Source organism: Gadus morhua, chromosome 5 (assembly GCF_902167405.1).
Source record: "Gadus morhua chromosome 5, gadMor3.0, whole genome shotgun sequence".
Lineage (NCBI taxonomy): Eukaryota > Metazoa > Chordata > Actinopteri > Gadiformes > Gadidae > Gadus > Gadus morhua.
In genome coordinates, this window is record NC_044052.1 from 18,521,308 (window position 1) to 18,534,244 (window position 12,937).

Here is a 12,937-nt window from a genome sequence, read left to right on the forward strand (position 1 = left end):
ACGGCTACTCATAGGATTGTCCAATAATGGCCTACATTCACCAATTCACACACATATTCATACACTGCGGTGTTCCCCATGCAAGGCAACAGCAGGGGCAGTTGGGGTTACGCGTCTTGCTCAGGGACACCGCAACACTTGGCTAGGACGAGACGGGGATCGAACCAGCAACCTTCCGGTTACAAGACAGCCTGCTCAACCTCCTAAGTCCCAGCTCTTAACCCAGACACTGTCGCATTGAATAAGAATGCATTGTCATTCGGGTCCAGCAGAGCAGAACAGTCTGGGAAGGCTCCTCGTCAGCTAGGCCTATAGCTGCGTTAGCTGTAGTCATGTTGTGTAAGTACATGTTTGAATGCCATTCACGTCAGTGCTACGGATGCTAGCACAAGAAACACCAATTGCCGTCAATCCTGGTCGCCGCTGAGGGTTGAACTAACCTGTTGCGGGCGCTAACCCACCGCGGCTAAGCGTAGCGGCAGGTGCTGCCCTTTACAAGGCTTTAGCAAATGACACAGTGCTGCTGGCCTCGCCTGGTGGCAGGGCCCTGGTTAGAGGTTCTCCAGCTGGGGGTAGGAACACAGGCTCAGGGGCCCTACTCAGTACTACAACGCACAGGAACATGAATAAAGATGTGAACCATATATAGTGGAAGGAAGACATGAGAAGGAGAATGGTATGCTAAAGGCTAATAAGCCTTCATTTTATTCATTGTGGTATTCAGTAATCTTTACTAAACACACTGGCCCTCACAGCCTGTCCATATCCGATGATATGACTCATAGCTGACTCATGGAAATCACCGTTATCAACACAGCCGGTATCAATCACACCCCACATCATATTTACGATCATGAGTCTAATCCAATAGCAAAAGAATAACCTTTTGAATCCTCTAGGGCTGGGCGATTATTGAATTTTGATCACGATTTCGATTATAGCGTCAAATGATCAAAAAACTAATATACATATATTTTTTTTATTAAATGTTTTATCGAAAGTGCAAAACAGCTGGATACATATCTCTACATTATTTTAGATTTGAACATTTTCTTTTTGACCATTTTGTGTATGAAAATAAATCGTTTGATCAATCGTGATTTCAATAATGACCAAAATAATCGTGATTATGATTTTTACCATAATCGAGCAGCCCTTTAATCCTCCAATGACTCACTGATCGCTAAGAAAGCAGAAACAGCGCCAGCAGACGAACTCCCAGGTTCAGATCCGCTAGGAACTGATACAGGTTCAGTTGCGTTCCCCCTTCTGTTAACCAGACCGCCATGAGAAGGTCACAGCTAACTGAGAAAGCAAGTATGGATACATTATTAATACTTTAATACAAGCCTTCATTATATTCTGGTTGGTTAGAGATCTCAAATGCACCATAATAACACGTTGAACATTACATTGAACCTATTTTACCAACTATATGACGTCATGACAAGCATTGTCGTTAAAGTTCTTATATTAGGTCTCTATAATAAACAGTGCACATACTCATCCGAACAGGAAGGGATGAAGGGAATAGGGATCTATATTTCAGTACCAACGGTCCATAGTATCCAAGAGCCAACATGAATCACAGGAAAATACTTTGTCCTTTAACATCCAGCGGAAACGAGTGTTGACACTTAGAACAGCATACCTAGTCACAGCCAGGGCCAGGGCTTAATATGTAATCCAAACACACTAACGTGTACTGTCTTCTCTAGTGTGTGTGTGTGTGTGTGTGTGTGTGTGTGTGTGTGTGTGTGTGTGTGTGTGTGTGTGTGTGTGTGTGTGTCAGGGACAACCAAGCCCAAGCGCAAGTTTGAGTGTGCTGCAATTGTGTAGTAATATTTACAAAGAGGCAGGAATGGGTTATGAGTGTGGGAGGTTGAGTGTGTGTGAGTGAGAGTGTGTGACGAAACAATTGGGGTGGAACAGGGTGCTATCTAGGAGAAGTACTCATGCGAATCCTACCAGCGACACACCCAAAACCACCCGCCCATGAGCTCCCCCCTGCCTCCCCCTCCCACCACCATCTATAGGACTACGTCAGGGACCAACACCCCCCCCCCCCAAAAAAGATTCAGGGGCACGCATCAAAACAAATGCTTAGCGGGACGCTTGTTCTGCTCAGGAAGTAGGTTTTGGTGTGTGTGTGTGTGTGTGTGTGTGTGTGTGTGTGTGTGTGTGTGTGTGTGTGTGTGTGTGTGTGTGTGTGTGTGTGTGTGTGTGTGTGTGTGTGTGTGTGTGTGTGTGTGTGTGTGTGTGTGTGTGTGTGTGTGTGTCAGCGGTCCGGTCTAACCGGTGCAGCAGGTTTGCGTGTTCGGAGAAGGCCCCGAGAGCCAGGCTGAGCCCAGCTGACGAGCTGCGTAATCCGCTCCAGGAATGCGTTCGTACGAGCCGGGTCACCTGACCGCGGGGGGGCGGGGCCTCTAGTCGTGGCTCCACGGTCATAGAGATGCAACAATGGGTCTCATTTCCATTCCCTCGCGGCCATCTTGGCTCTAAACGCTAGCTGGCCGGGAGAACCGGAGGCCGAACAAAAAAATTGGCAGACATGGCCTGTGGCACCACGAGACTCTTATCTTCTTTGGCTGACTGACATTTTTATTAAGGAAAGACACACCTGTACACCTGATTAGAAACACTAAGGAAATAACAAAAGGGAAGGCCTACTGTACTGTACTATAGCATCGGTTGTGGATTTCCTTAAATCAACCAAAGAGTGGATTCTACATCTGCTTGGCTCCTCTCAGTGGGCCCTGTTATGTTTCAAGTCCACAGTGAAAGCTTTTGTTTTGTTTTATGACTGCAGTGACTACAGGAACAGCTGCAATGCAAAGGGTACAACTATGTCATTACAGTGACAGCTTCCCAGAGCACCTGCATGAGTCATGACACGTGCAGAACTACCCAGGCCCAGAGCAGCCCGACTCACACACCAGCCAGTGGTCTACTGGGCCACTCCAACACGACAGCCAGTGTCCTACTGGGTCTCCTGCTCTCTGAGCAGGCAGACTTTAGGCTCTGCCCGCCTTCACCCAACAAACCACAACAGTGATATTGTGGAAACAGATATTTCTGGTGCGCATAACATTGTCCTCTGAGTTGTCCTGAGTACTCCCGTCCTGATCTGAGAGGCCTTGTTGCCGTCAATAAACAGATCTTGTGGAGTAACAGAAATAGTTGAAGGTGATAGTAGATAGATTCTGCTAAATGTGGTCCTCACGTTCACATAACCATTTCTCAGAGTAGATACATATGTACAAAAGGTAACCAATATCACATCAGCACAGATATATTTGGTCGAAACATATGGATGACTTATTGATGTCAGTATATAAAGAACCCCAAACCGTCACCATCCAACCCTTCTCCATGCACCCCTTAAAGGATCCTTAAAGGAGCATCACTGAGGGACCAAATGTGGCCCCTCAGAGGGCTAGCAACACCCGCAGTAGACCCAAAGAGACCAGAGGCCGGCTCACCACCAGCAGAGAGGACCCAGACCAGCAGCTAGCAGGAGGCAGCGCACCCCAGACCAGCAGCTAGCAGGAGGCAGCGCACCCCAGACCAGCAGCTAGCAGGAGGCAGCAGACCCCAGACCAGCAGCTAGCAGGAGGCGGCAGACCCCAGACCAGCAGCTAGCAGGAGGCAGCGCACCCCAGACCAGCAGCTAGCAGGAGGCAGCAGACCCCAGACCAGCAGCTAGCAGGAGGCGGCAGACCCCAGACCAGCAGCTAGCCGGAGGCAGCGCACCCCAGACCAGCAGCTAGCAGGAGGCAGCAGGCCACAGACCAGCAGCTAGCAGGAGGCGGCAGACCCCAGACCAGCAGCTAGCAGGAGGCAGCACACCCCGGACCAGATGGAGCTCCTGGCCCGACTCAGGGAAACCCAGAGGGGAGGACAGGGAGGCCATTGTTCCCACGGCCTGTCGACTCAGCAACACACTCGCGCTCTGAAGCCCTCTCTCTCACTGCACTCTTCAGATCTCCCTCTGCATCTCCACTCGGCGTGTATCCATCCTCTGTCTCTCCCTCTCCCTGTGTCTAGCTCTCCTACTTCTTCTGCTCTCCGTCTATCTGTACCAATCTCACTCTCTTCGTCTCTTTACTCCCTCAGTCTCCGTCTCTCTCTCTCTCTCACTCCATCTTCTCTCCCTCCCCCCCTCCGTCTCTCACTCCATCCTCTTCCCTCCCTGACCTCTCCCTCCCTCCGTCTCCCTCCCTCTCCCCCCTTTATGAGTCCCCGTCTCTCAGAGACTCAGGGCCAGCTAGATCCGTGTGTTAGGGTGAGTGTTGTGGTGTGAACATACACCAGCCGTACCGCCTCCCCCCCCTCCCCCGCCACGCTGGTCGTACACCCTGGCTTTCCTCCGGCCTCCCCCATCTCCCTATCTCTCTACTGCAAAGAGGCAACACACACACACACACACACACACACACACACACATCTGCAAGGCCAAAGGCAACGCAGACGCAAGACCAACTAAACCTGCTGCCACTCCCCCCTCCTCCCCCCTCCTCCAGCAGGAAAAGGCTCCTACATTCTTGGTACCTTACTTCATCTTATCTGAGGGGAGTGTGGGATAGCCAGGAGCCAGAGAACGAGTGTGAGAACGAGAGAGCTTATAAGGCTCGCCCGCCCTCTACTCCTCTCGCTCTGCTTCTGTAGTCTCCCTCCCTCTCTATCGCTCTCTTCATGTCCCCCTCTCTCTACCTCGACCTCCATATCCGTCGCTCGCCGCTCGGCTATATCCATCTTCTCTCACGGTGTCCGTCTCTCGCCCGCCCTCCCTCCCTCCCTCCCTCCCCCCTCCTCCCACTGTCCGTATTCCTCTCTTCCTCCCTCGATCCTCGTGTACCTCACTCTCCCTCCCTCGGCTGGGCAGAAGAGTACCAGAGACGTGCCAGATCCTCAACAAACAGACAAACTAAATAAATGGATTAGGAGGGGAGTAAACAGACGGAGCGCTGAATAAACGCTGAAAGAAAAGAAAAAAACGCAAGATGCACGGCTGCTCAAGGCCAAACCTGATACGACGTTCATTAATAATTGACACCCTTTCCCTCAGTCGGTGGAGAGACGAGAGCTCCTCATTGATTACGGTGCCTAAAAATCTCTCTCTGAGTACCCACAACACCTCATTCCCGCCGACTCAGAAACCCTGACCCTCTTTGTGGTTCTGAATCACTGCAAAACACAGACATTCAGAAAGAGCTTTTATCGTCGAACCCTCCTAACCTCTATGTCTGCTACTATTTCTATGCTTTTAAATGTTGAGAAATGACATTTGAGATTTAAGTTTTCACTGTGGTAATGCATTCACTAAAAAGTGTATAGATATATCGAGAGAGAGAGAGAGAGAGAGAGAGAGAGAGAGAGAGAGAGAGAGAGAATTATTATTAGCACCTCTAACCACGTTGGGCCAACAGGACGTCACGACGGTGGCCAGCCGGGACTTGGACGGGACACGGAGGTTCTGTTACCCAGCAGGGGCGGAGCGCCGGCCAGGCCGGGCCCAGATGGAGTGGAAGGAGCTTCCTACCGCGTGAGTCAGCACAACCCAGAAGGAGAGGAACAAACCTGATCACGCAGCAGAAAAAAGGCCCCGAGACGCAGAGCTGGCCCCCAGCCCGCCGCTGCCCAGACGTCTTTAACCCAGACACCCAGCTCGGAGCGCCACGGCTGAAAACACCACAACGCCATGTCTTCATAGTAACATCATACAGCTTCATTAAAGTTAGAGTGACGCGGACCTCCCGCCGGTGTCACCCGACACCGCCTCTGGAGGTCACTGGAAACATCGATGCGGGCGGCGATGCGGAACCGGACCGGCCGTCGCTCAGAACCTCAGCCCGCGGGCTCGTTAGCAAATGACCCCGATGCTAATTAACATCAGGCGTCTCTCCCACTCCGCCAACTCTCTGGGTGCACTGCAGGTCGGGACCAGGTCTCTGGCCTCTCTCTGGCCTCTCTCTGGCCTCTCTCTGGGTCTAACTCTGGTGGGGACCAGGTCTCTGGTCTCGCTCTGGTCTCTCTCTGGTGGGGACCAGGTCTCTGGCCTCTCTCTGGCCTCTCTCTGGTCTCTCTCTGGTCTCTCTCTGGGTCTACCTCTGGTGGGGACCAGGTCTCTGGTCTCGCTCTGGTCTCTCTCTGGTGGGGTCCAGGTCTCTGGCCTCTCTCTGGGTCTACCTCTGGGGAGGACCAGGTCTCTGGTCTCTCTCTGGTCTCTCTCTCGCTGGTGGGGACCAGGTCTCTGGTCTCTCTTGGTGTCTCTCTCCTGGGGGGGGACCAGGTCTCTGGTCTCTCTGGGTCTCTCTCTGGTGGGGACCAGGTCTCTGGCCTCTCTCTGGCCTCTCTCTGGTCTCTCTCTGGTCTCTCTCTGGGTCTACCTCTGGTGGGGACCAGGTCTCTGGTCTCGCTCTGGTCTCTCTCTGGTGGGGTCCAGGTCTCTGGCCTCTCTCTGGGTCTACCTCTGGGGAGGACCAGGTCTCTGGTCTCTCTCTGGTCTCTCTCTCGCTGGTGGGGACCAGGTCTCTGGTCTCTCTTGGTGTCTCTCTCCTGGGGGGGGACCAGGTCTCTGGTCTCTCTGGGTCTCTCTCTGGGGGGGACCAGGTCTCTGGTCTACCTCTGGTGGGGACCAGGTCTCTGGTCTCTCTCTGGGGTCTCTCTCTGGGGGGGACCAGGTCTCTGGTCTACCTCTGGTGGGGACCAGGTCTCTGGTCTCTCTCTGGGGTCTCTCTCTGGGGGGGACCAGGTCTCTGGTCTACCTCTGGTGGGGAGCAGGTCTCTGGTCTCTCTCTGGGGTCTCTCTCTGGTGGGGAGCAGGTGTCGGACTGGCCGCTATAACGATACCGGCTTTGACCCCCAATCAGTTGGGCTCACGGCCAGCTGCCTCCCAGGCCTCAGCCCTACCTGTTCCGTCAGGACCCAGACCTACCCCTGGCTGCCCCTGGCTGCCCCTCTAGCTGCCCCATCAGGAGGACCCAGCCCTACCCCTGGCTGCCCCTGGCTGCCCCTCTAGCTGCCCCATCAGGAGGACCCAGCCCTACCCCTGGCTACCCCTGGCTGCCCCTCTAGCTGCCCCATCAGGAGGACCCAGCCCTACCCCTGGCTGCCCCTCTAGCTGCCCCATCAGGAGGACCAAGCCCTACCTGCTCCGTCAGGACGCACCCTGCCTTGGACAGCAGCGTCTGCTGTATAGTAACAGTGTAGTAGGGTGATGGGCCTGTACTCTGTCGGGATGGGGGGTGTGGGGGGTGGGGGACCCTCTGATTGGTGCATATCACCCTTGGGTCATAGCGCTTCCATCATCGGGTCGCCAAGCAACGCCAGCCCGTTACCAGGGAACAGGAGCCAGCCAGGGAGAGGGCAACCGGGAGTCATCGCCACGGCAATCTTCACCACGGCAGGGTTCAAAGAGAGAGGGGGGGGGTCCATTGGGGGGGGGGGGATGCCCGGCATTTATGAAAGGGGAAATGACACACACACACACACACACACACACAAAGAGATACTTGTGGGGGTTGACACTGAAACCACATCCCTCAAATACGTGGTAGAACTTTATCCTTAAAAACAACAACAACAACAACAACAACAACAGGGTGCTTGTGAAACCATCTGATGGAGGATCTGTATAGTGAGATAAGGGAGGGTTTAATGCTGCCGGTCTGATTGGCCTCTTACCAACAACTATTTTAGACCTCCTCTTCTCGTATTGCCTTTCGCATAATTAATCAATCACTAAATTACTAACTAGGAAACTCCTTGGGAGCCACAAATAAAGTTAGGTCCGCTCTGGGCATTACCCATCTTAGCAGCTGGAGCAAAGAGTAGATCCTGCTGCCTCTCATGTCTGATGTACACACCTACTAGCGTGCAGCACCATAGCATGCTAGCAGGAGCTTCAATCTGGTCAGCAAGTCGCTACGTCCGAGCCGGAGAATTAGACCCAAACACGCGGTCTGAGAACTCCAGGGGTGGGGAGGTGGCCTGGGTCAACCAGACCGGTCACTGGACTTATGGTGGTATGGACTTAATGTTTATAAAGGGAGCCATCAAACTCCCCACTATGTTAAAGAAGAGAGTCCTGTCTGCAACTACAATGGGAAGCCTAGCATGTGACAACTAGCCTGGGTTGGATAGTCCAGACTGACCGAGCAGAGATCAGAGGGCTGAATTAAACATGAGCCCTGGAGGCTCAGGTATCAGGAGGAGGAGGAGGAGGAGGAGGAGGAGGAGGAGGAGGAGGAGGAGGAGGAGGAGGAGGAGGAGGAGGAGGAGGAGGAGGAGGAGGAGGAGGAGGAGGAGGAGGAGGAGGAGGAGGAGGAGGAGCGGCCCATGACCGGCCTCCTGAGACAATGGGAGCCTCTGAGACCCCCACACTGACAGCGCTCCAGAGGCCCAGAGCAGGCAAACCTGAAAGACAGCTCCGTGCATACAGTGGTGCACACCACACCAACACCACCCAGCCCCACCACCACCCAGCCCCAACACCACCTCCTCCCAGCCCCAAAACCACCCAGTGCCCCCTCCCAGCCCCAAAACCACCACCAAGCCCCAGCTCCACCACCACCACCCAGCCCTTGATCCACTGGCGGAACACAGCAACACAGAAAAAGAAAGCCAAAGCCCGATGGATCTCGTTAGGACTGTTGATAAAGTCCCTGGGAGGGGAACGGTGCAGCACGCTCTGGAGCTCAAAGCGTTACGAAGGACGGGTCGTACCACAACCACAGAGAACCCACAGGGTCTGAGGCACATGGAGCTACAGAAGCTAACGCCAATAACAATAACAATAATAGAGATGGATGAGGTGAGAGGAAACGGCTCTGCGCCCGTCTGCTTCCTACGGCAGCTCAGCCGTCTGTGTTTTCACGGCGTTAACTCTGGCGGCCGGGAGCAGGGAGTCAGGGTATGTGTGGGGGATAAGATGCTAACCAAACAGCCCAGAAACAACAAGCTGCTAAACACAACAACAACAACTCACGGAGCAGTCTACGCATAAACAGAACCGGAGACGGCCTCCTTGTGGTTCCGTCGGGTCTATTTTAGGCCTCTAATGTTGAATCGGGGTCAGTGGCAAATGAGAGCTCTCACTTGTCTCGGGAATCTTGTCAGAGCCTCTCTCGCTCTCCTGCTCTCCCTTCTTCCCTCTCTCTTCCGCTCCCTCCTTCCGCTCCCTCCTTTCAATCTCTCTCTCTCTCTCTCTCTCTCTCTCTCTCTCTCTCTCTCTCTCTCTCTCTCTCTCTCTCTCTCTCTCTCTCTCTCTCTCTCTCTCTCTCTCTCTCTCTCTCTCTCTCTCTCTCTCTCTCTCTCTCTCTCTCTCTCTCTCTCTCTCTCTCTCTCTCTCTCTCTCTCTCTCTCTCTCCTGCTCCTAATCATCTCAGAATATGGGGATGGTGGTGTACACTGTAGAGTATTTCCTGGTGCTGCAGACGCCTTGATTGCAATGTGGCCCGGAATGATGATGAGGGTTTCCACTCGTACACACGCTGTCTCGTTGCCATGGCGAACGGTACATAATGTAAGCTGCAATGTAACCGCGTTGATCTTCCCTCCGTGTTTAGATTGAAAGCTGCAGCGTTCTGCAGCCCAAAGTGTCTGTTCCATCTTATCCGTTACGTACATCACACTCAGCATTGTGTAACATCCTATCCTAGCTATCTTTGCTGCATACGGGGAACGGGTTAACCTAGCGACTGTTAGCGCTTGCACTTGGTTCTATGAACATCATAACTGTACCGACAGCAAAGTATTCTTGTTTCTCTTTTTTCTGACAAATGTACTTGACTTGTAAGTCGCTCAGCATAAAAACGTCTGCTAAATGCCCCAAATGTAAATGAGTTTGTGCAAGTAAACAGGCACAGCACACAGCGAGGACACTATTTACACACCATGACATATGAAGGACCAGCTGCTAAATACAAGCCTGAGAAATACAGGGTGATTCTGAATTACCTTGTATTACTCAGGAACACGCCTGAGTAATACAGGGTGATTCTTATGAACCGTTGTCGAACACAAAACTAATTACACTTGGTGAGTAAAACAGTGTGGAGTTGGTTAAGACTGTGCATACGAAACTTCCTGCGACACCTTCCGAATACAGTCACGGTAACAGGGGTTATCTGATTCTGGAGCCACTGGTTACACTGTGGTAATTGCTCGCATGCTGGGGGGGAGGGGGGGATACGTGAGATACTGGGCGAGATACTGAGAGAGCAAAGGTACGCTTTCACGCATAGATGGACCAAAACAGGTATCCATCTGTAAAACTAGTGCTGTAAGACCGGTCAGTTTGATTCCAGGGCAGGTACCCAAATACCTCGCAACGTCTCCAGAGCTTACCACATGAATGACACGTTCTATTGAACCACCTCTTCCGTCGCCAAGATCCCACGACACGATTTATCACAATGCGGGATGAAATGTTGCAAGCCTATGCAAAGAGTGCACCGCTGCGAAGATCATTGGTAGAATGTGACCGACCGAACGACAGGTTGAGGTGAGTGGCCCGTTTGACGGTTACGACAGACAACATAGCGGGGCAACACTTGCGCAAGCGAGTGTGACGTGTGTTAGTAACTACTATGTTATAGCATTACACAACCACTACTAAATCATATCAGTACACAACCAAAACTATATATTATTAGCACACAACAAAAATATTATCAGCACAATGCCACAACTATGTTATAGCAGTACACAATCACTACTATATCAGTACACAAACACTACTATATTGATAACTACTACTGTGTTGTTACATCAGTACACAACCATTACTATGTTATATCAGTACACAACGACGTATAAAAGAGACAGTGAGACTTGGGCATCGGACAAATGGTGACATCTTCCACAGTATGGATCAATGTGTTCCAGTGATTCAGATGGTTGGTCTTTCTAGTTACATTTCTTTCATGTTTCTAACTTTACCTCTGTTCCTTGTTCAGCTGGAACAACTTTTCCAAAAAAGCAATTTACCCCAACTTGTAAGAAAGCTGAACAATGTTGCGTAAATAGGGGTGTGTAAAGTGAAGAAGGTGAGAAGGCTACTGAATGTGATCCTACTACTTGTCAGGTGAAGTGTGACAGCGTGTGTCGGGTGAAATAGAAAAACCTTCATCCAATGTACACAACACACCTCGTTCAGCGGGGTACGTAAAGGCGGACCATCTAGGAGACCCATCCAACCAAATACCTTCACCATGACTGTCCAACCTGCCCGATGTGGGTCAGGATGTCCCTGGTCTGGGGGCAGTGACAGCACCAGGGAGGTATGTCGGCTAGTGAACGAGCTAGCTGCTCACGACATAGCAACCCTTCTCTCCCACCTGCCCGGGAAGGGTTCACCTACAGCCGCACACCGCTAAGCCGGGATTCATCAAACCCCGGTGAACGCAGTGTCGTCCTCGCGATTAGCGTTTTTACGACGTTGTCGTGTGTACAATACGAAACACCACCTGGCACCGAGATCAGGATCCACACAGTGGGCAACACCGAGGCTAGCGGAGAGGCTAACGCTAGCTCCGTGCGGAGGAGGAGGACTCTGAACCGCGTCCGAAACACGGCTAACGTCGCGTAGCCTCGCGTGCTACATTTCGGGTCCGTGTCTGCCTACCTGTGATCCTCGTGCCGCTCCAGACGGTGTCGTCGCGTCGACGTCGTTGTCACCGGTGTCTCCCGAACCGTGAGCAAAAATAATTCAATTTCCACCAAAACAAAAAAAAGTGTGTCGTCGGGCACAGCCTCGCAACAGCAGCAGCACCGTCCAGTCGCTACACCTTACTGCCGCTGAGAGGCTGCTGCTCTCGGGTTCAACCAAACTTCGCCCGTGGCAACGGACCGCCCCTGTGCGCAGTGCTCATTGGACGACGCGGGCGAAGTCAAGGTGATCGATTGGCGATAGGGTCCAAGAATCAAGTGCAGTTTCGTTTGGATGTATGGTTATTATTTATAAAGTGGTACGCACGCACGCACGCAAGCACAAACACACACGCACGCGCAAGCACAGACGCACACACACACACGCGCACACACACACACACACACACACACACACACACACACACACACACACACACACACACACACACACACACACACACACACACACACACACACAGGCCCTACTGACGCAGGGTCGGATCGGTTGCGGAGGTATTCTGCACCAAACTCCGGTGCATGAACGCACTAAGGCAAATAGCGCAGGAAAAGTTTCATTTATTTGCAGTCATTCGGAATGTGATGAACGCCTTCACTTTTTTTTATGTTGTAACTTATTGAAGATAACCTGTGCATTTCTAATTCAAATTTGGCAAGAGCCTATGATTATGATTGATGGATTATTATTTTTATCAGTACTTTTTAAAATATATTTATTTAAATAGAGATCAGCAATGATTGTGACCAATCCCAACCACTTAACCGACAGCCACACGAAGGGTGATTTATAAAGATACTTCGTTACAACGTGTTCCTGTAAACTATCCCTCCCCGGTAGTGCCTGCCTATAGGTGTATAATGAGAACATGTAATCCCCGTTCTCCGACTGTGTCATTTGTCGTGTGGATAAATCAAGATACGAGCCAATGAGCTCGTAATGAAAACCGGCCCCTAATTAGGCCACCAGTTTATCAGCATTAACCCGCATTCCTCGCATAGCTTCGGCTCCGGTGGGCCAAGCGCTGCTCTGTGCTCTCCAACCCCCATAGGTGGCCACATACAGGAGGAAATGAAGTCGTCAAGAGTTGTCAAGCCTGTTTTAGGGTTGATATCTATAACATCTTCTCCTTACGTCCACAACAAGTATTAATTCATCAACCTGTCAAGGTCAAGTCAGCGCCACAAATCGCTGAGAAACGGCGCTTGGCGGCGTGTTGTGTTAAGTCGCCCCCTAGTGGCCACTGTGGGGACATGAACAACATTA

The 12,937-nt window shown here is 51.9% G+C and overlaps 1 protein-coding gene across 10 annotated transcripts in view; it reads right to left on the reverse strand.

The window, feature by feature from the left end:
* numb (NUMB endocytic adaptor protein) overlaps window positions 1-11,844 on the reverse strand; it is a 39,309-nt gene extending 27,465 nt beyond the window's left edge. For 9 of the 10 annotated variants that reach the window (XM_030356862.1, XM_030356857.1, XM_030356856.1 and 6 more), the window contains exon 1: window positions 11,630-11,843. The gene's annotated coding sequence lies outside the window, so the exon portion shown is untranslated. Of the gene's footprint in view, window positions 1-11,629 lie in introns of all 10 variants that reach the window. The other variant, XM_030356853.1, reaches the window with a different exon arrangement.
* Window positions 11,845-12,937: the final 1,093 nt, after the last annotated feature.